General features: G+C 38.6%; 1 protein-coding gene, 1 non-coding gene and 1 pseudogene across 5 annotated transcripts in view; 1 reads left to right on the forward strand and 2 right to left on the reverse strand.

Moving 5' to 3' along the window:
• Positions 1 to 26,067, reverse strand: part of NBEA (neurobeachin) — a 664,301-nt gene that overhangs the window by 145,065 nt on the left and 493,169 nt on the right. The gene's annotated exons all lie outside the window — the stretch shown is intronic.
• On the reverse strand, positions 19,348 to 20,693 carry LOC138089230 (protein ABHD18-like; annotated as a pseudogene).
• On the forward strand, positions 21,146 to 21,217 carry TRNAE-UUC (transfer RNA glutamic acid (anticodon UUC)). The gene has a single exon. It is a non-coding gene; the product is annotated as a tRNA-Glu (tRNA).

A 26,067-nucleotide genomic window follows, 5' to 3' on the forward strand; every position in this document is an offset into this window, starting at 1 on the left:
ATCCAGCGGATGTTGGCAATTTGATCTCTGGTTCCTCTGCCTTTTCTAAAACCAGCTTGAACATTAGGAAGTTCACAGTTCACGTATTGCTGAAGCCTGGCTTGGAGATTTTTGAGCATTACTTTACTACCGTGTGAGATGAGTGCAATTGTGTGGTAGTTTGAGCATTCTTTGGCATTGCCTTTCTTTGGGATTGGAATGAAAACTGACCTTTTCCAGTCGTGTGGCCACTGCTGAGTTTTCCACACTTGCTGGCATACTGAGTGCAGCACTTTCACAGCATCATCTTTCAGGATTTGAAACAGCTCAACTGGAATTCCATCATCTCCACTAGCTTTGTTCGTAGCGATGCTTTCTAAGGCCCACTTGACTTCACATTCCAGGATGTCTGGCTCTAGGTGAGTGATCACACCATCGTGATTATCTAGGTCGTGAAGCTCTTTTTTGTATAGTTCTTCTGTGTATTCTTGCCACCTCTTCTTAATATCTTCTGCCTCTGTTAGGTCCATACCATTTCTGTCCTTTATCGAGCCCATCTTTGCATGAAATGTTCCCTTGGTATCTCTAATTTTCTTGAAGAGACTTCTAGTCTTTCCCATTCTGTTGTTTTCCTCTATTTCTTTGCAGTGATCACTGAGGAAGGCTTTCTTATCTCTCCTTGCTATTCTTTGGAACTCTGCATTCAGATGCTTGTATCTTTCCTTTTCTCCTTTGCTTTTCACTTCTTTTCTTTTCACAGTTATTTGTAAGGCCTCCCCAGGCAACCATTTTGCCTTTTTGCATTTCTTTCCCATGGGGATGGTCTTGATCCCTGTCTCCTGTACAATGTCATGAACCTCATTCCATAGTTCATCAGGTACTCTATCTATCAGATCTAGTCCCTTAAATCTATTTCTCACTTCCACTGTATAATCATAAGGGATTTGATTTAGGTCATACCTGAATGGTCTAGTGGTTTTCCCTACTTTCTTCAATTTAAGTTTGAATTTGGCAATAAGGAGTTCATGATCTGAGCCACAGTCAGCTCCTGGTCTTGTTTTTGTTGACTGTATAGAGCTTCTCCATCGTTGGCTGCAAAGAATATAATCAATCTGATTTCAGTGTTGACCATCTGGTGATGTCCATGTGTAGAGTCTTCTTTTGTGTTGTTGGAAGAGGGTGTTTGCTATGACCAGTGTGTTCTCTTGGCAAAACTCTATTAGTCTTTGCCCTGCTTCATTCCGCATTCCAAGGCAAAATTTGTCCGTTACTCCAGGTGTTTCCTGACTTCCTACTTTTTCATTCCAGTCCCCTATAATGAAAAGGATATCTTTTTTGGGTGTTAGTTCTATAAGGTCTTGTAGGTCTTCATAGAACCGTTCAACTTCAGCCTCTTCAGTGTTACTGGTTGGGGCACAGACTTGGATTACTGTGAACATCGAACTTAGCGAGGGCGGCTGCAACTGGTGCACAGAGAGTGGCCAAGAGGAGCTACCCCAGTCCGAGGTCAGGGGCGGTGGCCGGGAGGAACTACTCCGTGTCTGAGGTAGGGGCAGTGGCCGAGAGGAGCAACCCCACGTCCGAGGTCAGGGGCGGCGGCCAGGAAGAGCTACCCTATGTCCGAGACCAGGAGCGGCAGCCGGGAGGGGCAACCCCACGTCCAAGGAGCGGTGCCTGCGTGGGTGCAGGAGGGCCTACAGGAGCTATTCCACGTTCAAGGTCAGGAGGGGTGGCAGTGAGGAGATACCCCTCATCCCAGGTAAGAAGCAGCGGCTGTGCTTTGCTGGAGCAGCCGTGAAGAGATACCCCACGTCTAAGGTAAGAGAAACCCAAGACAGACGGTAGGTGTTGCAAGAGGGCATCAGAGGGCAGATACACTGAAACCATACTCACAGAAAACTAGTCAATCTAATCACACTAGGACCACAGCCTTGTCTAACTCAACGAAACTAAGCCATGCCCATGAGGCCACCCAAGATGGGCGGGTCATGGTGGAGAGGTCTCAAGCATAAGGAACATGTAAATACAGTGCCTTGGGGAATGGGTTCAGGCAGTCTGAAATACATATTGTCAAGAGGAGAGAAGTGAAAAATAACCTAAGAATGATGAAAGGTGAGTAGGGAACCAGGATGTGGGGGCTAGATCAAGTAACTCATGTTAAAGAGTTTGGACTTCTGATCTGAGAGCAATGATGAGCCCCCTTTGTTAAGGTGAGATGATTAAATTCAAACTTTAGAAATCACTGCTGTGACTAGAGTTTAGAGGCTGTTTTGACTAGTGAAGGACAATGCTATTCTAATAAACTATGCAAACATTATTATATACTCATTAGTAGAAAACAACAAATTCTTTCCAAAAGGTAGGATTTGTACCCTCCAATAATCTGCCTCACAGTATGGGAAGTGCTTTTAAAATGATCTGTTCTATAACATACATCCCCGCAACTGCAGAGTTCATGAGAGTAGAGACTAGGTTTTATTTCTTATAGAATCAGTACATGAAAGGAACTCAATTTTGTTGAATAAAATATTGCAAAATTTAATTTACAAACAAACTTTGGTTTGCAGTTGGAATTCTCTGTGCCTCCTTCATCTTCAAAGGCATGTAACTCTCAAAATTAGGGTAAAACTCTCAAAATTAAAAAAAAAATTATATTGGCAAGGTTGCTTCATTTTTGCCCTACTCATGAATGCCCCCACATGTAAGTATTATATATCTAGCTGTGTTTTATTTTCTCAAATTTGGCAAACTCGGAAATCTTGTATTTGTCCCTCTGCTGTAATTTTACAAAGGGAAGGGCCAGGAGATGGAGAACTCTACAGTATTAGAAGGAAATGAGTTTCTAGTTTCTAGCACTCAGTTTCATTTCTACACTGAGCATATTAACTTGCCTAGTGTTACTCTGCATAGTGACAAGTTTTAAAGTGTTCATGCTTATATAACTCCAAATAATCCTATTGGGTTATTTGGGTTTCTGGGTTAGTGGGTTTCCTTTGAATCAAACTGTTAACAGGGTATGATTTTGTAGATACTATAAACTGTCAACACAAACTGTTTTTCTCTTTTTGGAAATATTTCTTATTAAAGTTTTCAGATATAGTCAGAAATGATACAAGATTAGATGGGCGAGCTGCAGTAATTATTGTTATAGACATAATTACGTCTGCAACGAGCAGACATAAAGGAGAAACTGCTTTTAACAAAAGATCTAATCAGGGTATAGAGAAATATTTGAAAACATTTTAACACTTTTTATTTTCCACTTTTTATTTTACACATTTAAAACAAAAATTTCATTATATATTTCTCATTTAGTGAGAAATGCATAGTGAAAAGAGGTGTTTTTTTTTTTAAAGTTTAAAGATAAAACCATTCTTTTTTCTCTAGTTGATGTTTATTTATGTTATCCTGAAAACAAAACAAAACTGCATATGCAATACAGATAGTCGTGCACTGTTCAGTTCATACCATGAGAGCTTCAAACACTGGAAAAGAAATCTGGATCCCAGCACATCATGAAAATCCTAACAGTTTAAAAAGCATACGTGCATATGGGAAAAAAAAAGTGTATGCATGTATGGTACATAAGGAGGTATTTAAGAAGTGGTAACTGCCTGTACTAATAGTGGTATAAAATCCCATATTAAGCTACAAGGGGCATTACACCGAGCTCTTACATTCTAACCCTTGATCGCTTTCTGCTCCCAAATGTGCCATCTTCTGTCACGCTTCTGCACTCTTGGACATGATGTTTCTTCTGCCTGGCAGATCCCTCCCTAGTCTGTTCTGATGAACTCCTATTGATACTTAAGCTCGAAGAGCCTGCTGTTCCCTCTGAGAGCCCTCTACCCAACTCTGACACTCACCAAACCATCATTATCATGGTTGGTTTACTCGCTGGTGTCTCTTGCAAACCTGTGAACCTGTTGATGGCTGGAATTCTCAATGCATCTCTGTGCTTTTCACATGTAGCACAAGGCTCAGCACGGAGCACTCACTTAATAGTACTGCTTAATTATGAATGCCTTTATTGACCTATATTTAGTAATACTCATACACAGAAAAGTTATTAATTTATTTGGCCTATATTAATTAAAAGCTATCACATTAAGATAGTCCAGAGTTGATTCCCAATTTATTATGTACCAGACAGAGCATGAAAGGTATCCCCTCCTAATAAGTCCCTTTTCACCATGTTGATTACCTGACCCTACCTCTCTGGCTCACCTGATATTAAAGTAGATACCATGACTTCCCTGATGGTCCTGTGGCTAAAACTCTTAGCTCCCAATGCAGGGGGCCTGGGTTTGATTGCTGGTCAGGGAACTAGATACTTCACACAGCAACTAAAGTACCTGCATCCTGCAACCAAGATCAAAGATCCTGTGTGTGGCGACCAAGACCCAGTGTGCACGGATGCTAAGTAGTTTCAGTCATCTCCGACTCTGTGATGCTACGGACTGTAGCCAGACAGGCTCCTCTGTCCATGGGATTCTCCAGGCCAGAATACTGGAGTGGGTTTCCATGCCCTCCTCCAGGGGACTTCCCAGCCCAGGGATTGAAGCCATGTCTCTTACACCTCCTGCATTGGCAGGTGGGTTCTTTACCATTTGCACCATCTGGGAAGACCCAGCACAGCCAAATAAATAAATATTAAAAAGAATAAGTAGTTATCTAACTAGAACAGCCACAAATAGTGGCAGTGAGAACCCTGTCCATCATAGCCATGCTATTGTGAATGCTGGCTGGCTGACCCCATCAGATAATCTTTTTTAATGATTTCAATGTGAGATATTCAGGGATAACTCTAGCAGGAGGGTAGGAAGAAGCCAAAAGATGGAGAAGGCAGTCATCAGAAATCATAAGGCAGCAGGAATTCTGAAGAAGCAGAAGCCAAGACATAAAGAGATGAGCCTAGTGGTGGATGCAACCATCTCCTGCTCCAGACACATCTGGGGCCACTTTGCTCTGCTGGCTCCAGTCCCATTGAGTTTTTCCCAGTCCTGGGTCCATACCATGTGGCTTCCTGTCAGAGGGCCAATGCACATACTCTCCCCTCTCTGGAAATAGCCCCCGCCCATATCTGCCTACTTTAGTTCTACTCACCCTTGAGCTCTCTTGACTTCTTATTTTCTCAACTGACCTCTCCTGCTGGGTAAAATCACCCTATCACACACTGTCATAGCACCACATGTGAGAAACATTCTCTTCAAAGTGTCATTTCGCAAATCTATTATGTAATTTATTAATATAATTGCCTGCCCCCCTCCACCTTAATCATTTGCTTCTCTAACTACTCTATCTCCTATTGCTTAGCACAGTGCCTGGCACACTGTAGAAACTCAGTAAGTACTCTGCTCAATGATTAAATTTGAGGTGTATTTAAAGTCAGGCAGTCTGTAGTAGCAAAAATATAAACAATTGGCTCCTTAGTGTTAATGGATGGCTGGGATTGAAGGGACATTTAAAAGACCCGGGCACTGGAACTCAGATGGAATTTCAGTTTTGCATAAGGCTTGGTGAGACATTCCCATTTGTACTTTACTATGGGACTTCCCTGGTGGCTCAGATGGTAAAGAATCTGCCCACAATTCAGGAGACCGGAGTTTGATTCCTGGGTCAGGAAGATCCCCTGGAGAAGGAAATGGCAACCTACTCCAGTATTCTTGCCTGGAGAATTTCATGGACAGAGGAGTCTGTGTCCCATTTAATTTGCTATTAAGGTTTTGCTCTCCAGCAATAACATAAATAAACCAAATGCTGTTATTTCCTCCAGATATGGAGGTTATTCACAGGTCGCAGTCCTAACCCCTTCTTAACGCTGCTTCCCCTGGTGCTCGCCATGGTGTCTGGCACACAGGAGTGGGGGCAGCTGCATGAAGCTCCACTGCATGTTTCTCCAATACTCATGCTTTAGTAAACAAATAAAAATGTAGACTAGAGATGTCCACAGAAACTAATTCATAAAGAGTGTTAATATATTTAGCTACTTATAAATTATGTCATGCAGTTAGCAATTTTTTTTTTTTTTGGTCAGAGGGGAAACACTCTAACTGAGTAACTAGGTAGATTAAAAAAGATCCTTATCCTCATAACTAATGCCATTAAGATTTGAGTGGGGGTATACCATAGAGGAATACAAATTAATCTAGATGAGAAGTAGGGAGAAAAAGACATGTTTATATACACATATGTATAGAATTTTAATGATATATTTCTATATGATATCTAATACACAGAAACAGATACACGAGACAAACTATATTATTTACCAATAATCTCCTTCTATAAACACTGAGATACAGTAAAATTCTGCTTAAAAAAACCCCCAGAAAATAGCACAACTTGCTTTTTCTTGATTAAAAACGTGATTAACCTCCCCCAGAGTACAGCTGAAACAATATGCAGATACTATTTTTATCTATAAGACTGGCAAAAATCTAAAACTTTGATTGTGAGGAAAACAGGCAATCATATTGCTGGGGCAAGTCCAGGTTAGTATAACATATTAAGAACATTCTGTCATTGCCTATCAAAAATGTCAAATATATGTGCCCTTTAATGAAGCAGTTTCATTTCTAGGGATTTATCCTGTGGATATACACTCAAGAAAGCAAGATGAAGTATGCACCAGACTTTACATTGCAGAATTGTTATAATTAAAAAACAATGGAAAGAAGTGAACATGGGTGGAAAGGAGGAGGAGACTAAATAAAAAAATATACATTAAATAAAAATTTTTAAACAGTGTCAAATAAGCTTACATTATTTGAAATGCCTTTTTAAAGAAAAAAAATACAAAGTTACAAATAAAAATTAGTGATGTAAGTGAATAATTATTTAGAATGAGAATAGAACAATTACAACAAATACTGGAGGCTTAGAAATGTAGGTTTCTGTTTATTTCTTTTCCCTGAGGCGTCTTAAGGCAGTTGAGTAGAGTGAGATCACAATACAATCCTTGGTAACTCTGATCTCTCATAAGGCCCTGTGAAGTAAGGGGGCCTGATGTAAAAGCTTCATTAGCTTGCAGATTACAGGAAATCTACAAGCAAATCTAGGTGTCTCAATGATGCATATACTAAGAAAAATTTCTAGCTGCCATAAGCTTACTTAATTTCTCAATATACATTTTAATTTATTTTTTAAAATGTGCCAATGTCGATCTGAACTGTCAGGTATGCCTTAAACAGGTAATAACTTCCTTAAGTTTACCATATCTCTAACAAATCTTTTTGACATCACAAGCAATATATTTAGTACTAATATTAAGCACAATATTAAGCTTATGTAATTTTAATTAACATTGTGTTTTTATGTCATTTTTATTAATAGTAAAATACCTAATGCATGTTCAACATTATATTTCAAAGTATTTAAAAGATATTGGATAATCATGGAAAAATACTACTTTCCTGCCCATTAAAAAAAAAAAAAAGACCAAAGCTTTCTTGCTCAAAGACTGATACGCCTGTGTTCAGTTGCTTTAAACTAGCTTTGCCTGAAAAGCATTTCTCATGTGATGAGGAAAAGATATTTTAATGCATTTTGAAATAAAAACTCTAACCTCTAATAAAGGCCTAGGCATCTAGGCATTAAAATGAAATTCAATGGTAAATCAAAGCTAAACAAAAATTACATTTCCTCAAACTTTTTAGCTCCAAGGTAAGGTTTTACAAAGTAATATTAAAAAGAAAGTTTAATATATGACAGCTGACAATTTCAAACTAATCCCTAACTCTACTTGCTTTTTCTTTTCTGAACTGCTGAAGCAAAGTCCAATAGACAGCAGAAGATGAATCTCAGGTCCAGTACAAGCTTTTTAAGCCTAATCAAATGGGTATAAAAAGATATATAAAAAGATGAAAGTGCTTTGCTTTTACATATGGCAAAATAAATCGGTGAAAAGCTGAAAAAAGAAGTGAGATGTTCCGTAGGGGCAGGTTAAGTCTGATGCTAATGCTTACTTAAAATGGTGACAGTCTGGAGTGGTGAAGCCTTGCTGGGCTGCTTTAATTTCTCCCTGGAATAGCTCTCTCCCAACCTTCTGCAGCACATCAAAGTCTCAGGAGCTCAATTAAAATTGGATTATATTGAAATGCTCTATCTATGGGAACTGTGTGCTCACTAACACTTTTCTCTCAGTAATACTCCAGATGACAGTTGCCCATCCCAATTTAAACAGTTGTCATAGAGACGGGGAACTAAAGCAGCAGAAACTAACAACACAAAGGAAAGGTAAGGGCTAAGATTTCTGTGAATGAGGAGCTTGCTTTTTTTTCAGCAACACTGTTTATTAGACCGATGACAAAGTACAAGAGACACAAACAGTATTCCATTTTGTGTCTTGCATATGAATGGAATGATAACTAATGGTAGCACTAAGATTATGTCAACTTACATAGCCAAGTGTTTTCTATTTGGGCGTATTCTGCTTTTACTAAAAATTAAAATCAACTGTTTTTCCCAGTGGAAAGCAGCTATCAGATACTGTGAGAGTGAAGAGACTACGGCTATCAAGCCTATAAAGATGTCAATATCTACTTCTTATGTGCAGGTAAAATCCACAAGAATTATTTCTTGGCTAAAGATCTGTTTTCCTTACAACAACACAGTTGTAAAAGTTTAAATTCGGGGTTGAAAATGATAAAGCATGACCTGCCTGCATGCATGTTTCAAACGTATACCAATTTTTAGTAAATCCAGTTAACTTTAAAAGGGGTCCTAATACTGACAAAAAAAATTTCCAAATTTGATTCTGTAACTTATTTCTGGTTTTAATTAGCAGGTATTCTATAATCTTCTATAATTTCTCTTCCTGGCATCAGAGTTTATCAACATGGGTGGAAAATTCTGTCAGCTCCCTAAAAGCCCAAGAATCAAGATAGCTTAAATGTCTGGCAGTTCTAAAGAGCAGTGTATTTGAGAGTGTAGGCTGCTACTAATGACACTATGTTCTCATGTAGATGGCATGTCTCTGGCACTAGGAAAACTCTTAACCTTTCTTGTAATTGGCTTATCGCAAGTCCCAAGGTTGTTTTCCAGTCACTGTGAGGATCACCATGGAAATAAACCGACTATTGCGATTTTAGAGTACTGTGTTTTGTTTTTTTCTTTTAAGATCTCAATACCTGGGGTTCTTTTTCTCTTGGGAAGACTCTGTTAGGATTTTGAAGCAGCAACAAGGCAGCGTGCACAAAGAGCAGGCCAAGAGGGAAGGAAACAAAAATGTGTCAGAAAATCTAAAAACCGCGCAGATCAAAATTTGTCAAAACAAGGCCCTGGTTTAAACCAACAAGGAGGGCCCCTACAGCTTGGGCCTTGACAAAGCACAGACTTTTATTTATTTATTTATTTATTTATTTTTAGCCCAGCTGTAGAAAACACCATCTAATGAACCTGTCTGGGGCGGCTGTCCCCATCCTGTCAGGCATGTCAGGAAATGACAAGCACTGGGGACAGGCCGCCGCCAGTCATAGACAGGCCTGCCAGCTGGAGAGTTCAGCCCCAATCTAATCACACCACCAGAAAATAACTTTCACGCTTTCAGCCTGACAGGATGGACTCGAGGAAAAAAAAAAAATAGGGCTGGAAACAATGCTTTTTGTTTCAATTACATATCATTTTTACGCAGTAATTAAAAGGAAATTTACTAACACACACAATCCATGTTACTTTGTATTAATGCAACAAAGTGTAAATGTCATTATTAGAAATGGATATAAAGGTACTTTGCTAATATGGACACAGAAAAAGAAAGGGAGAGTACCTCCATCTCTTGCCATACCTAGGCTATATTGTATCAGAAATTTAACATTGTTTTCAACTTGGTTTATTGATATCATAATCAGTTATCTTCAAAGAGTTTTCTTGTAGAGATCACTGGGGAGCAGTGGTGTTGATTTTATTTCTTGCGTTTTGAAAACCAGTATGTATGAACCTGGGTCTCCTGCACTGCAGGCAGATTCTTTATCAACTGAGCCACCAGGGAAGCCCAATGTATGAAGAGAGTAACAGGATAAAACTATTTTCCAATGGCACATTTACTGCATTTGCGATGTTGAAAGTGTCATTATGAATAAACACGAGGATAGTATGACTTGGCTTGTGTTTATATTGCACAACTTGACACAAGGGACTAAAAGAGTTGTAAAAATCACAGTCTAATTAATTTCTGTGAATCAGATGGTCATTTTAGCATCAGGTAGATCATCACATAAGTATGATCATTTTACACATAACTATTGAAAGTAGAGTTACATGTAATATGTATAGGTCAACCCTTGGTTCATGATATGACCACATATAAATAAATGATTATATAATAAAATATACTTTACACTCAGTAGTGTTTTTCAGTCACATTTCCCATAGGGTAACTGCAAGCATTTGCACCAAAACAAAAAAGGCTCTGTGTGTATTTGTGGGTCTATAAATGCACAGAACAGGCTGAAAGTGCTATTCATTCTGATTGCTAATAGTACACTCCCACTTACTTTTGAAGTCATGAGTCACAACATTCAATTTAATGGTCATAATATTACATTAAATATTAATATGTTAGAGACATGTTACTGAAAATGTCACTATTGAAAATACAAAGTTAGAATCTAATAACTGCCATGTACTAGTTTGGCTGATTCAGTCAACTTAAGTGACCTCTGTGAGCCAATTTCCTCATCTATAAAATGGTGAAAATAGTGTCTGCCTCATGGGATTGTTGTGGATTAGAGAGTGTGCAGAGTGTATCTAGCATAATGCCTAGAATACAGTGCATGACTAACAAAGTTGCTACTGAATTTTACTTAAGAGAATCCAAAGAGCAAACAATACAAAATTAGGTTTTACTGTCTAAAAATAATACTCCCTATGGAGAGCAAATATGGGGCTAGATATTGATTTTACTGTGTAAAAGACAAGTCTTTCATAATAGCCCAATCACACTGAAATCACAGTAAGTAAACAGAATGGAGCAATTGAGACAGGAATATGCCTAAACTATGGTTACCACCCTAAGTGTTGGTTGCTCAGTCATGTTTGACTCTTTGCATCCCTGTGGACAGTAGCTCGCTATGCTCCTCGGTTCATGGGATTTCCCAGACAAGAATACTGGAGTGGGTTGCCATTTCCTTCTCCAGGGCATCTTCCTGACCCAGGGATTGAACCCATGTCTCCTGCCCTGCGGGCAGATTCTTTACCATCTGAGCTACCAGGGAAGCCCAATTACACTGAAATCACACTAAGTAAACAGAATGCAGCAACTGAGACAGGAATATGCCTAAACTATGGTTATCACCCTTACTCCCCGCAAATAACCATGAGAATCTCAATGAATACAAGAGAATAGGACTAAGCTACTCTGTTCTAAGATAACTGAGGTAAAGTGGGCATGCATTTAAAATGTCACATTTTCTTATACAAAATACATGTGTCTAACATATAATAACTTCACTCAAACTTTTGTGTATAATTTGTCATTAGTTTGCTCAGTACTGCGTTCCTGGTGCATTATTTAATTCATTTCAGTCATGTAGGAGTAAGGAGAGCTATGGCCTAATGACCTCAATTTTCACTTAAAGAAACAAATTTCCGTTTTGCAAACTAAGACAATTTTTCTCCTGTCAACCTTGTTTTAAAATATTAACCTTATTCCCATTACAGTAAATACTCATATTTGTCATCCAGGTTTGCTTACAATTGCAACTTTATCAAGTTATAAAATATTGCTCCTGCTCTTACTTTACCTATCCCAAAGAAAAGATGAAAAATAAATATTTTCAATGAATTATCTTTACTACCATATAAATGCACTTAAAAATGCCTTCTGTATTTTTGTTTGGCATCAACTAACATCAAGAAAGAGAGCAAAACAAGGCAAACAGAATATGATTATAGGTTTTCTTGATAATGACTAGATACACTCTTTCTGGAAATCTTTGGCCTGCCCTTCTGTTAAAAGCTATCACAATGGATGCACTTATTCTTGGAGTAAAATTACTGGATATATGAAATACTGAAAATTCGATAGGAAGTCTAAATTGAACATGATCAAATTACTATAATGCACCATAAAACAATGTGGAATTCCTAGGAAAAAAAGGAAGAGAACAGAACCATGGTGGAGTACAACTCGTATCTGTAATGTTTTGTTTCATAAAAATTATCAAAAGCAAATATGGCAGAATTTTACAGTATGTTAAAGGCAGACATCAGATACATGGCATTCATTATATTACTCTTTTTTCTGTTGATGCATTTCACAGTAAGATAATTTAAAATATTAATAAAATGAAAAGTATTAAGTGTATGCTCTTATATCTATCTCTCTAAAGATGTGCCAAACATTTTCACATGTTCAACTTTATTTAGTCATCATAAAATCACTGTGTGATGTGTAGGGACAAAATTTCTACTTCCATTTTATCAGTGAGACGGAAAAGACTTAATGACGTTAGCCTACTTCCATCAAGGTCACAAAGGCCTGAATGCTGGTGCAGCTGAGACTATAGCCTCAGAGTTTCCATATAGAGCACATTCTCCCAAAAATATGGGCAGGTTTTCTCAAATGTATTTCATTAATAATATTTTCAATGATTTCTATAATCATTTAATGTATATCTTGGTAAATGTTCAATGGTATGCTATACAAGGCACTAAAGCAAAGCAACTATATTAAAAGCAATAAAATTTAATAGACTTTGATATTAACTCACTGATAAGCATTAATTTGTCTTAAATTTTTTTCTGAAACATGGTAGGACACCAAAAAGAAAGTAATAAATGTTGTGATTCAGCTTAATACTAAATAAATCACACCAATTTTAGTTCTATACATAAAAATTTAAAAGTGGATCCATGTCAAGGATCAGAATACATTGTGTCCTACCTTTATAATGCTGTCTGAGTAAAAGCCTTCTAATCATTCATCCAGGTGGTCTGTTCTCATAACAGTACCTTGCCTGCTGATCAGGAACATCCATATAAGTGCTTGCAGTTGTAACTCTTCAACATTGTGTAAACAAGCCTTTATTGGGAAGATGGTTGTTTTCCACTTTTCCATGATATATAAACCAATATGTTCAATTATAAAATTCACATTATATACACTAATTAATGCTATGTTTGATAATGTGAAATAAAATCCAAGTGATGTACTATGGCATTTATGCTTTCCTTGGAAAATGTTCAGCTTAATTGGGTTTGCTGAGAAAGACAAACTCAATGTTGAAATTAAGGAATTTAAAAATGACAATATGGTTCAATGACATAGACTTTACTACAGAATTTACTCTAACTGGAATGAATAATCTATGAATGTGTTGAGGATGGTCCTGTAAATGGAGCTCATAGGAAACACTGATAGGCACTTGCGGGAGTGGGAGAAGTGAGTCACAGGAGATGGAAGGAGGGAAGAGAAGGATCCTTCTCTCTTTTAACCTCTAGCACAGTTCTTCCTGATGGACCCTGAGTCGGCTCCAACTGTGGTGTAGACCTACAAGGAGCGCGTGAAGCGCCAGAGTCTCCTCTCTGCCATGCCTCAAGGAAAGAGCTCTCATTAAAGACATCCTACCAATTAGCTTCACTGGGGTGATTATCAATCTTTTAGGAATCAATACAGCAAAAGAGTAATGAGGAAACAATGAATATTAAAACATTACCATGGAATGTGATGAAAAGAGGCTGGCAACGTAAGTTCTTAGTTTTAAATGTTTTCATCTAACAGAAAAAGAAAACACATGAATCAAGCATTCATTTTAATTTCAAAGAAAGAACAAAGGAAAAAAACAGAAATAAATAAAGTTACAATAAAAAAATCAATATAAAGTTAAAGAGGTAAAAATCTTGAAAGTCTAAAAATGGTTCTTTGAAAAAAAAAAGTGAAAAGACACAGCACTTGGTAAGTATCTTTAAAATAGAGGGAGAAAAGAGTACACAAATCTAACAAGTAGGGTTGTAACAATGGATATAGAAAGATGCTTACAATTGAAAATGAATACTCTGAAAAGCTATATTTTAAAATAATTTCTATTTTACAATGTTTAACAACTCCCAGAAGAGGTAAGTATTGCTTAGATAGTAACTAACTGGCTGTCCACATCTGGAGGGGTTTCTTCCACTGTGAGTTTCCACTTCAAGTTACTGTCTCTCAGACCTGAGGGTCCAGCCCAGATCTCCCCTGAGGCACAGAGCCATCACTCACTGTCCCCTTCAGCTGAATGTCTCACAGGAAACTCAGTGCAATACATCTCATATGAAACTCAGTGAAAACTGAAGGTGTTAGTCACTCAGTTGCGTTCGGCTCTTTGCCACCCCATGGACTGTAGCCTGCCAGGCTTCTTTGTCCATGGGATTGCCCAGGTAAGAATATTGGAGTGGGTTGCTATTTCCTTTCTGCAGGGGATCTTCTCAACCCAGGGATCAAGCCTGGGTCTCCTGCACTGCAGGCAGATTCTTTACCACCTGAGCCACCAGAGAAACCTATTTTCCCTAAAACTTGCTCATCTTTCTTAAGAAAAGTAAGCTTAAATGATTGATCATTCTGAAGTCAAGAATGAAATTCTGTGAAACTGAACTTTGTACTTTATGAGTTAAGTGATTACATTCAAAGTACCTAAATTCTTGAAGGCTTATATTTCTGACCTATCAAATAGTGAAACTAAGATAGAAATTCACAGAGACATTATGACTAATAAATAAAATAATGAATAGGAAAATCTCTAGCATGGTGCTTCTTGTGGCATAATTGCTCGGAAAAAGTGGTAACTATTACAGTAGTAAAGTTCCCGTTATTATCTTAATGGATGGCACTATTATTCATTAAATAATCAAAGCTGAAAATCTGGAATTTATCTGTAAATGTTATTTTAATTCCTATCTCCAACTGATGACTAAACAATGTTGATTCTGGCTCTAAGTGAAAGTCGCTCAGTCGTGTCAGACTCTTTGCCACCCCATGGACTGTAGCCTGCCAGGTTCCTCTTTCCGTGGAATTCTCCAGGCAAGAATACTGGAGTGGGTAGCCATTCCCTTCTCAAGGGGATCTTCCCAACCCAGGGATTGAACCCAGGTCTCCCACATTGCAGGTGGATTCTTTACTATCTGAGCCACCAGGGAAGCCCTCCAAAATAGTTCACAAATCTGCCCTTTCCTCTCCATTTCCAGGTCTAAAGCCCTCACTTGGCCTACAGCAAGTCTCTTAACTGGATCTGTAATCTGCTTTGATCCATGGTATACTCTGTAAATTATGTGTATGGTGCACTCACTTCTCCCCAGTCATAGCTGATTGAGACCAGGGTGAACACCTGTTTCAGACACTAGACAATCAGATTCCCTCTCCTTGAAATTTGAAACTGGAATTTTAGTTTGTATTGGAGCAGAAATAAATTGTAGGGAGCCAGTGAGGCTACTTTGCGGTTTTGAGCAGGGAGATTTAGGGAAATCTAATCAGTGGAGAGAAATAACAACGGAGCAGAAGCAGAGACAAGAAACCACATGGCCAAAAAAGGGAGAAATCTAGACTCTCCAAATCTAGAAATTTAGGTTTTCCAACTCTCAGTTCCAGTCTCCCATCAAGCTCCAGCTGTACTTGTCATTGGATGTAACAAATCACCCCTAACTGCTTAAAATAAGTGCTCTTTTAGTTTTAAGCTGGTTTGAGTTCTATTTCCTGCAGTCAAATGATTCCTGAAAGTTTATACTTGTGATAATAATGGAATCAGGATTAGAACTTGCATCTGGCACTTGGCTGCTTACATCCTATCAGATTCTATTTTCTCCTGTAGGGTTCTTGAGTAAGAAAACACACAAAATTAATAATAATCAGGTGCAAAGCTAAGAACCCACTCCAGTGTTCTTGCCTGGAGAATCCCAGGGATGGGGGAGCCTGATTGGCTGCCGTCTATGGGGTTGCACAGAGTCGGACACGACTGAAGCAACTTAGCAGCAGCAGCAGCAGCAAAGCTAAGAACTTTAAAATAATCAATAGCTTATACTATCCTCTGTCACTGCAAGGCTATTCTGGCAAGAGTTGGATTGAAGAATTTACTGTGGATCTGAATCCAAAGCAAGGCTTCTATCACCCAGCATGAAAAGAAATTTGGAGGTATAAAAAAAAAAAAAAAAGAAATTTGGAGGTATAGAGATCTGGATAGCTCTGTGGGAAAAAATGGCTGGGCTTCAAAAGAGACCTATCTCAACCTGATGATTCTACAGAACAAGGTAGAAGAAAGCAGGCTGGGTAGCCTATCTTGAGGAATCAGTTCTGTCCAGATGTGTTTACCTCATGGGAGCCCTGACAATTTAACATTATACTGACCCTACCAGTAGTGAATTTTTATGGGTCATTAAATACTGTGAATTCTGGAAAATCAGAGTAGAAATTTCTTTCCTATGGGAACAAAACCAAGCAGTAGTTTCTTCTGCATGGACAAAGCAGAGATGTGAGGAAATAAAAGAATCTCCTCTCAACAGAAGTCTTAGCAGTAAAAATTGTCCAGACAGAAAAAGTTCGGCTATGGTATATCATAAATAAATCGTGAGTTTCAAGAGCAACCTCTCCAACTGAGGCAATAAAAACATGCTGAAACCTCCAATGGACTTTATTCTGGTTTAAGAGAGAGGAGACTTGTGAGAAGTGTGATGACTGTTATTTTTCCCAGGAGGGTGAAGAAGGAAAGATGGTCAGGATGAAAATAACATACACCCATAGTGGAAAAGGGAGAGACCAATTCCTGGAGCTGTTGGAGAAAAGGATGGTGGTCACTGGGGTGGTGTCCCTTGGAGTCCGGTGGTCAGGATGTCCCCAGTTTATCTGCCTGTAGCTCCAGATAGTCTCACCTGCTCCTCAGTACTGCCACCACTAGCAGACCCCCTCCTCTTGGGCCCTTATTCTATTCAATGCCCCTGTCCTCAGTGCCACCCGAGTTAAGCAGAAGAGACATTTCAATCTGTTCAGTACAGGGAGAGACATGGTGCCTGATGCATTCTCACCACTGGAGCATTGGTTCACTTGGCGATTTTATCACTGAAGCATAGTTATACATGGCAACTGTATCACCATGAGGCACTCTAGGCTTGCCTTCTTAACTAAACAAATCATCAGATTACATTAGGCTTCCTAAAGTATACTGACTCTTGTCTATATTATACTGAGTGCTATTTTCAGACTTTTGCTCACATTATCTTTACAAATAAATGAAACTAATATCTTATTCATGGATGCCTAGGAAATCAAAAGGTAAATGGATAATATCATTATCAAAAGCATTTCTTTATGACTATTTGGGGATGCCAATGTGATAAGCACTATATAAAGCCAATTAGAGACTTGAATGATCTTACCTTTAAAAGACTATCAGTTGAAATATAAAAATAGAATGAACTCATAGGCGCAAAGAATTGACCGCAGCTAAAGTCCTAACTTATCTGACATTGAGGAGTGTCATTTTGTGCACTAGGAAGCAGTCTAAAATTTTGAAATTTGGGTAATGTGAGACCATGAGAAAATGTCTACATTTCCCACCCCAAAAGACGATTCAGAAACAGTTTATAAGAGAAGGAAAAAAGAGGCCTTAATTAATAAGGGAAGTTTGAATTCTAAAAGAAAGAAAGAAAAAAGAAATTTAGGCATAACAACTTGGCAGACAATTTGAAAGGCTAAGTAGAGTTGTCCTGGTAATTTGTAGATGTTTACTTCTTGTCTCCATAACTGAGCATCAAAATGTGCTAAGGGTGAGAGAGGAACTAAGTCTACTTCTTTTGCCATCTTCTATGCTTGATTTGGGCCAATGGTTTGTCTCTTACAGTCATCTGAGGGGCAGCATGTACAGTGGAAACGGTCAGGCTCCATGAATTAGCCCACAAAACTCTTCTCCCAAACGGCAGGTTCCAGGTGACATTCTCGGAGAAGGCGATGGCACCCCACTCCAGTACTCTTGTCTGGGAAATCCCATGGACAGGGGAGCCTGGTAGGCTGCAGTCCATGGGGTCATGAACATTTGGACACAACTGAGCGACTTCACTTTCACTTTTCATTTTCATGCATTGGAGAAGGAAATGGCAACCCATTCCAGTGTTCTTGCCTGGAGAATCCCAGGGACGGGGGAGCCTGTGGGCTGCTGTCTCTGGGGTTGCACAGAGTCGGACATGACTGAAGCGACTTAGCAGCAGCAGCAGCAGGCGACATTCTTCCTGACCCAAACTCTATCAATAACTGGAATCATGTGACTAGTGCTAACTGGCAGGGAAACCATGTGTACTCACACCGACTGGGGATTTGTACATGAAAAATAGTATGCTGTTTTTTATGATTCTCATAAAGCTGCAGGGATGTGTTTTTCTCTACATTTAATAAGTAACAACCATTCTACCCATCATCTGACATAATCATGACTAATGCCTTCCCTAAATTGAGGCAACTGGATCAACACAGGAGTCAGAGTTAAGAATGCCTGTCGTATAGCATCTCTCTCACTAAGACAAGGACACGTAGAGCCTAGTGGTATGGTGGAAAAGCATGGACTTGGGCATTAAATAAACTTCAGTTCCACTTGTGATTCTGTCATTTTACTCTTTTGTGCTTTGCAGAAAGTAATTTGGACTCTCAGGGTCTATTTCCACATTTATAAAATAGGGATAAAAAGTACTGATATTTTAGGAGTGTATAAGAAAGAAATAAATATAATAAAGTGCCCTATATTTCACTCTTTCCTTATCTCCATGTACCATCAATATAACTGTAAGGGAATAGTGTTGTGTTTAATAAATTTGATTCAAATGCCACATGAAAAGAGTACTATCTTCCCAACCATGCAGGCCACTTCATGAAGGCAGGTTCTTTACACTCAGGACTGAATAAAGGTAACTCCTTCATAATAAAGTGGGATGTACCAATCAGCATTCCAATGTTAATGTTAAATGTTAAATAATCAAAAGGTTAATATTAAATTTCAACATGAGAAAGTCAAAGCTCAGTCATGTATAAGGAAAAATAGTATAATGTAATATATATATATACAATGCTGCTAAGCTGCTAAGTCGGTTCAGTCGTGTCCAACTGTGTGAGACGTCATAGATGGCAGCCCACCAGGCTCCCCTGTCCCTGGGATTCTCCAGGCAAGAACACTGGAGTGGGTTGCCATTTCCTTCTCCAATGCATGAAAGTGAAGAGTGAAAGTGAAGTCTCTCAGTCGTGTCCATATTCAAACGTATTTAAAGATAACAGTTGACTGATTTGTAATACTGAATTCCAGGCTCAACTGACAACAGGTAGAGTATATAGTGCTGTCTACTTGTTCTTCACATCATCAAAGGATGAAGCTCCTTTTGTAAGAAACATGATGGCTCCACTGGCTACATACAGTGATCCCATTAGTTGGCGTATTTATGGAGGAAGCATTCAAATGCATCATAGATGGCTTGTCTGAAGAGCCCTTGTTTAAAAAGATAAGCACTAATATGACCCCCTTCTAGATATCGGATTTCACCACCAGGCCAAATTTCTTGTAGACTTCGAACTTCTGTTCGTGGAATATAGGCATCTTCTTTGGCTTGAACCACTATGATGAGGCTTGGGTCAACTGGAACTGAGAAATTTGCTACATGAGTACATTCATCCATAACTCCTTTCATAAATATTAAAGATTCTTTCTGAAGATTGTTTCTTCTTTGTTCTTTACTGGGTAGGTGGCATGACTGAGGACTGCGACTTGTGCGACTACTTTTGTTGGTTGAAAGTGACTGAAGCAGTCCATCTTGGAGGTATCTTGTAACAAGAGTCCTTCTGATGTGGCACTGATAGATGTTTTACCAGATTTATGGCACTCAACAGGTTTTTGGGACACAACTCGGTCCGTCATATCTAAATTTAAAGTTCTACAAACCAGATTAAGGTTAGTTAGCTTGTCTGCACTGCTAAAAATCTTGTCCCATTCTGAAAGAATCTATTCCACACTATTCAAGCATGTGAATAATTTCTTCTTCATAAACTGTGTATAACACTGCTTTTCTAGTTCCCTCCAATTAATTGATTTACTTAGCAAGCCTGTAGAGAAGACCCCAGATGCTGTGGACCAAGACAGACATGGAATCAATGGGATGGGCTTAGGCCAGTTGGATACTGCTAAGGAAGCCATGTGTCCTCCCATGGATATTCCGGTCATTCCTAGAGGTCCATAACCCTCCCTCTCTAGCCAGTGCAAGAGCGCTGCAGATTCTAAAACAAGAGCTCCTCCCATCACAAAAAGGTCAGACATGTTTTTTAAGCTGGACCTTATCTGGTCTTTGGGTTTCCTGCAGCCGTAATAAGGGTTTTCTAACAGCAAAGAGGCCATTCGGGCTTCTTTAATCATAGGACAAGCCATTAGTGTTCGTCGTCTCTGGTAATGACGATCTCCTGTTCCAGCAAGATGAATGCATACAGGTCTGTATTTGCTGTTCCACTCTTTAGCCACAATAAATTGGAACCTAGCAATAACAGATTCAATTGGCATGATATCAGGCACATAATGGGCCATGGGGGAAAAAAGGATCCATCTAGGATCTTACAATCTGATTGCTCTTCAATCTTATCGATGTACACTGGATAATCACTGGAAATCAGATTCTGACATCTTTCTCGATTTCCAATAATCTTTCTGAATTCAAAGAGTCTTTTGAGATCCTCTGGCCTTCCCCATCAGTCTCCAGTATAGAATATCTAACTTGCTCACACCCATCAGTAGCCAACAAACATCTGCCTCCTGGCACATAGGCAAGCGCTGCAAGAAGCTTGGGAAGCGTGGCCTGGAACAGCTACTCACTCAGCGGCCGCTTGACGGACGCCTGCTGTCCAGCTGGCCGAGACTCCCAGCACCATGGCTCCCTAGGCTCCTGGGACTCGCCATCCTTCTGAGCCCCAAAGGCAGTGACAACAGTCTCCCATATATATATATATATAATATTATATTATATATATAATTAATAATATATATTATTGTATATATATTATATATTATTATTGTATATATAACTATTGTGTATATATAATATGTATTACATATATAATATATAATTGTATATATACAATGTTTTATATAATTATATATGTAATGTAATTATAATATAATCATATTATGATATAGTATAATAAAAAGTATAACTATAAATAGCATAAAAGTACTCAAGGAATTCTCTGGTGGTCCAGTGGGTAGGACTCAGTACTTTCACTGCTGTGGCCCGGGTCCAATTCCTGGTCAGGGAACTAAAGTCCCTCAAGCTGTGCCGCGTGGCCTAAATAAATAAATAAAAGTACTTGATTGTGATGGTTTGAGAATTTTATTTTATTCAAATTCAACAAATATTTATTTGGATTCTTGCTAGATTTCATCTGTTCTGGAGCCAGGAAAACTTGGGTACAAATTAAGTGTATGGAGATTTCAGAGAGAAACAGATAAATTTAACGGTTTTGGGGAAAACTTCTTATTAAAGATGATATTTGATATGGGCTTTGAAGGATGCCTAGTCTTTAAAATGTGGAAAAGGGATGGAGGATGGAATTCAGCAGCTTATAAAGGTAGGAGAGGCTTCTAATGTTAGGTTGGAAAACATCAAACTAATTAAAATTGGCAACAAGGTCTTGGTGATTAGAAGAACGGTTTCTTTTAAGATCAGGAAGTGAAAAGAAAATTTAGGAAGAAAAAGAAAATGATGCATTTGGTTTGGGGTAAGCAAGGCATCCTGAGAGGACTCCCTAGGAGAGCAGGCAGCTAAGACTATGGAGTAACAGCAAGAAGACAAGACGAGGAGATGTTTGGCATTATCTACACAAAAAGAGCTTAAAGCACGGAAAGGGATTAGGTCTCTAGGCTAAAGAACGAAGGGGACTGAGAGGATGCACCTTTGGGGATGAGACAGTCTATATTAGGGTCAGAGCAGAAAGAAGAGCAGCCAGTGAAAAAGACTTAAGGGCCAGTGAGTTAGTAAAAAAGTGCTTGAGGATTTGGGAAGCTCAGTGTGAAATGCTGTATAGAAATTGGAGACTACTAAGACAAAAAAAGCCACTGAATTTAGACCCTGATGGATCTAAAATACAGGATAGGCGTAAAAAGGCAACAGGATTTTGACTGAATATATATATAAGATACGTGTTGCTTCAGTTGTGTCAGACTCTCTGTGACCCCACGGACTGTAGCCTACCAGGTACCTCTGTCCATGGGATTCTCCAGGCAAGAATACTGGAGTGGGTTGCCATGCTCTCCTCCAAGGGAACTTCCCGACCCAGGGATCAAACCTGGGTCTGTCACAACTCCTGTGTTGGCAGGCACGTTCTTTACCACTAGCGCCACCTGGGAAGCCCATATAAGATACAGTAAAGACAAAGGAAAAGGGCTATGTAGTGTTTGAACAAATATGAGCTTCGGAGCCAGGAAAACTGGGTATGAATCTCTGACGTTTCAAAGTTGTGACATCTTTAATGTCAAGGTTTTTATTCTGCAAAGTGGTGATAATGATGTCTAACTTCCTTAGTTGTTGTGAATATTAAATTTGGATATCGTATGTAAAGTGCCTAGTACAGTGTCTGGTCATATTATGTGCTTGAAACTAATGAATGTTAGTTCCTTTTCACTTGCTCCATGGAGAATATCAGGCAAAGGATAATCCTTCATTGAAGGGACATTTAAGATAATCAGAAAGACAGATGTGAAAAGCAGTAAAACAGCAAGAATCAGGGTGTGGCATGAATAATACATTTAAAAATCAAATCAGGACTTCCCAGTGGTCCACTGGCTAAGATTTTGTGCTACCAAAGCAGAGGGCCCAGGTTCAATCCCTCGTCAGGGAACTAGACTCCACAACTAAAGAGTTTTCATGCTGCAACTAAAAAGATCCTGCGTGCTGCAACCAAGACCTGACAGCCAAATAAGTAAATAAAAATAAACATTAAAAAAGTAAAAATCAAAAAGCAAAAAACACTGAACCAGGTGTCTAAAGATGTTGGTTTTATTCCCAGAAACATCATTTACCACGGAATTCTTTGATAAACTCACTTAAGCTTCTACTCAGTACTCAGTTTTCCCATTTATAGAACTGAAATAGAATTCTAGTTCCGCTGAACAAAAATGACTACTTTGGGGATCAAATATAAGATGTATAAGAAAACAGTTTACAAACTATTACACAATAAAAAAGAATTACTGGAAGGTATACACATCTAGCATTTGATAGCAGTACGGCTATCCATGTCTGCATGTGCGTGCACACGTTAAATTGTCAGTTGCTAGCTGGATATTAACCTTGAATGATTCTCACTTCTCTCTGACATCTGAATCCCAACCATTTGTTACTTTTCCTGAATATATAAACCCACTATGTAGACAAGAATGAAATTTAGGTTTTAGGTTCAGGTTCATAAATTGATCTCCAACTTTTGAGTATCTCCATTGAGTATATATTTAAGCTTGTAATTTGGTCATCTGACTTTCCTGTAGGCTCAGTTCAGTTCAGTCGCTCAGTCGTGTCCGACTCTTTGCGACCCCATGAATCGCAGCACACCAGGCCTCCCTGTCCATCACCATCTCCCGGAGTTCACTCAGACTCGCGTCCATTGAGTCAGTGATGCCATCCAGCCATCTCATCCTCTGTCGTCCCCTTCTCCTCCTGCCCCCAATCCCTCCCAGCATCAGAGTCTTTTCCAATGAGTCAACTCTTCACATGAGGTGGCCAAAGTACTGGAGTTTCAGCTTTAGCATCATTCCTTCCAAAGAAATCCCAGGGCTGATCTCCTTCAGAATGGACTGGTTGGATCTCCTTGGAGTCCAAGGGATTATTTTTAACATTTCTGGAGCATTTAAGATTAACTCCATGGCAGGAGTAAATTACAATCAGAAGGGAATTCAATGCCCCAAAAGATTTCTTAGATTCCAGCAAAACACCTGTGTTACTATTTTGCAAACAGGATAGTGGTTTTTACATTATAATTGCATCTTACTGTGCGTGATATAATGTATCCTTTGGAATAATTGACCAAATGCAAAGTTATAAGAAACAGGTAAAAGAGGAAAACAAAGACTGAAGTGTTTTAAAGTTTCGATTACTCATACCGTCATTTGATAAAAGGAATGTATTTACTATTATTTAAGAAAGACATGTATTATGTGAATGGGAAATGTGCTTAGAAAATGAAAGTAACAGTCAAAATTGATTATAAAATATACTGTTTCCTTAACCTAATGTTCTCAGGACGATTAAGACAATAATCTAATGGGTTTTGAAGTGTTCCATCACTGACTGAATCTCTAAATTTAAAGGAGCAATTTTGGGGGCAATGAATGGAAAAATGCATTTCAAAATTTTATAAATTTGTTTTTTAAAGGTATGGCCAATAACAAAAGTTGCTACAAAATAAAACCATAAATATCCTGGTTGCTTTTTGTTGTGTCTTCAGAATGTCCAAAAGACAATAGTGATTATGTGGTTTTTGATAAGGGAGGTGACTAAAAAAGTGCCTTGTCAGTTTTCCATTCCTTGCCAGCTGCATTAAAACGCAGCTCTGAGCACCTTTTTTCCTCCTCAGTCTGGAATTTCGGAAGCAAAGAGTACAAAGGAGCTGATGAGCAATGAATGCTTCACCCTTCCTCAATTAATCTTGTCTCTCTACCTTTGCTTTTGCTTTCCCTCTACATGAAGGTAATAATGACACCCTCATCCATTATCCTTTTATCCCTGTTATTCTCGTGAAATTGCTTAATAATATGTTACAGATTCGTCTTCACTCACATAATTCTTCCTGTCATTTGCAGTATATCATCCTACAAACATACAGCCCACTTTCACTGGCCGTTCTTTGAAGATTATTGTCAGTGACATCTTCAGGATGCGTTTGGAATCTGGAGCATCATTTCCGTTGCGATGGGGAATTACACTGACTTATCTGTCATTGCCAAAAGCACAACAAGCAATTCAGCGTTAATGCAAAGGTAACATGGGTTTTTATCCTGCCTCCAGAACAAGAGCTCTTGTAAATTTATGCTAATATGGTCCTTTTAGAGTTTAATAACCTCTTACCCTACTAGAAAAAGACTTACACATACACAAACACATGCGGACTCACACTCCCATGTACCGGAAAGATAGCTGGTCAATGGGAAGTTATTGATTTTCAATCTTTTTTTCATATTTGTGTTCATTTCACTTGGAATATTATATAGATATGTTATGGAAAATAGTAGAAATGAAAAGATTCCATTTCAATCCCTAGTACTCAACTATTTTTGATGAAAAAAAATATTTTAACCAAAAGAATTTGTAAAAGTTCCTCCACAAATGGTGTTTTCTATCCAGAGTTCAAGACCACTACAAATGAGCAGTTTTCCCTGGTTGAGGGTGGCATTCCAGAGGGACCCAGGCAATCCAGTGTGTGTGCCAAGTCTGACAACACATGACAAGCTGGTCGGCGTGCAGTAATTTGACTAATTATACCGGATTAGAGCATATTAATGCAAGCTGTTTTCTCCAGAGTTAATGACCTGCTGACTGGGTTCTGTTAGGCCCCACTAGGTCTACAGGCAGCTAAAAAACAAAACCCTGTTTTGTAAGCCCTCGTCATTTCACATCAGCAAATGAGTATATCAAACGATGGAGCAGCAAAATGTACGCGACATTTGTCTGCTCGAAACTCCTGCAGCCTTCCCCAACTTTCCACCTCATGGGCTTCTTTTATATAAATTTGATGTCAGTTTTCTTTTTTCGTTTTGAAAAAGGAGTAGCCAGGAAGTAAAATCTGGGAGAAAAGAAGTTATATGGAGAGTATGTTATTGTTGGAGGCATAGAGGCTGTTGTTCTGAAACAGGGTTTATGCGAAAAAAAATTAAAGTGGACATTGATTTTATTACACATCTATGTTCCCCGTAACAAGACTATGTAACAAATAATGACGAATGCCAAAAAAAGACGAGTGTGTAATAAAATCTCTTCTATCCCTAATTTTATCTGAAAGATATTTTTATTCCAAAGGGATTTTTACATTTTAAAAATGTGGCTGGATAATTTAATAATTACATAAATAAATGTAGGGAAAGGTAAGATGTTAATATTTTTAAATTATTTGTCCAT

Source organism: Capricornis sumatraensis, chromosome 12 (assembly GCF_032405125.1).
Source record: "Capricornis sumatraensis isolate serow.1 chromosome 12, serow.2, whole genome shotgun sequence".
Lineage (NCBI taxonomy): Eukaryota > Metazoa > Chordata > Mammalia > Artiodactyla > Bovidae > Capricornis > Capricornis sumatraensis.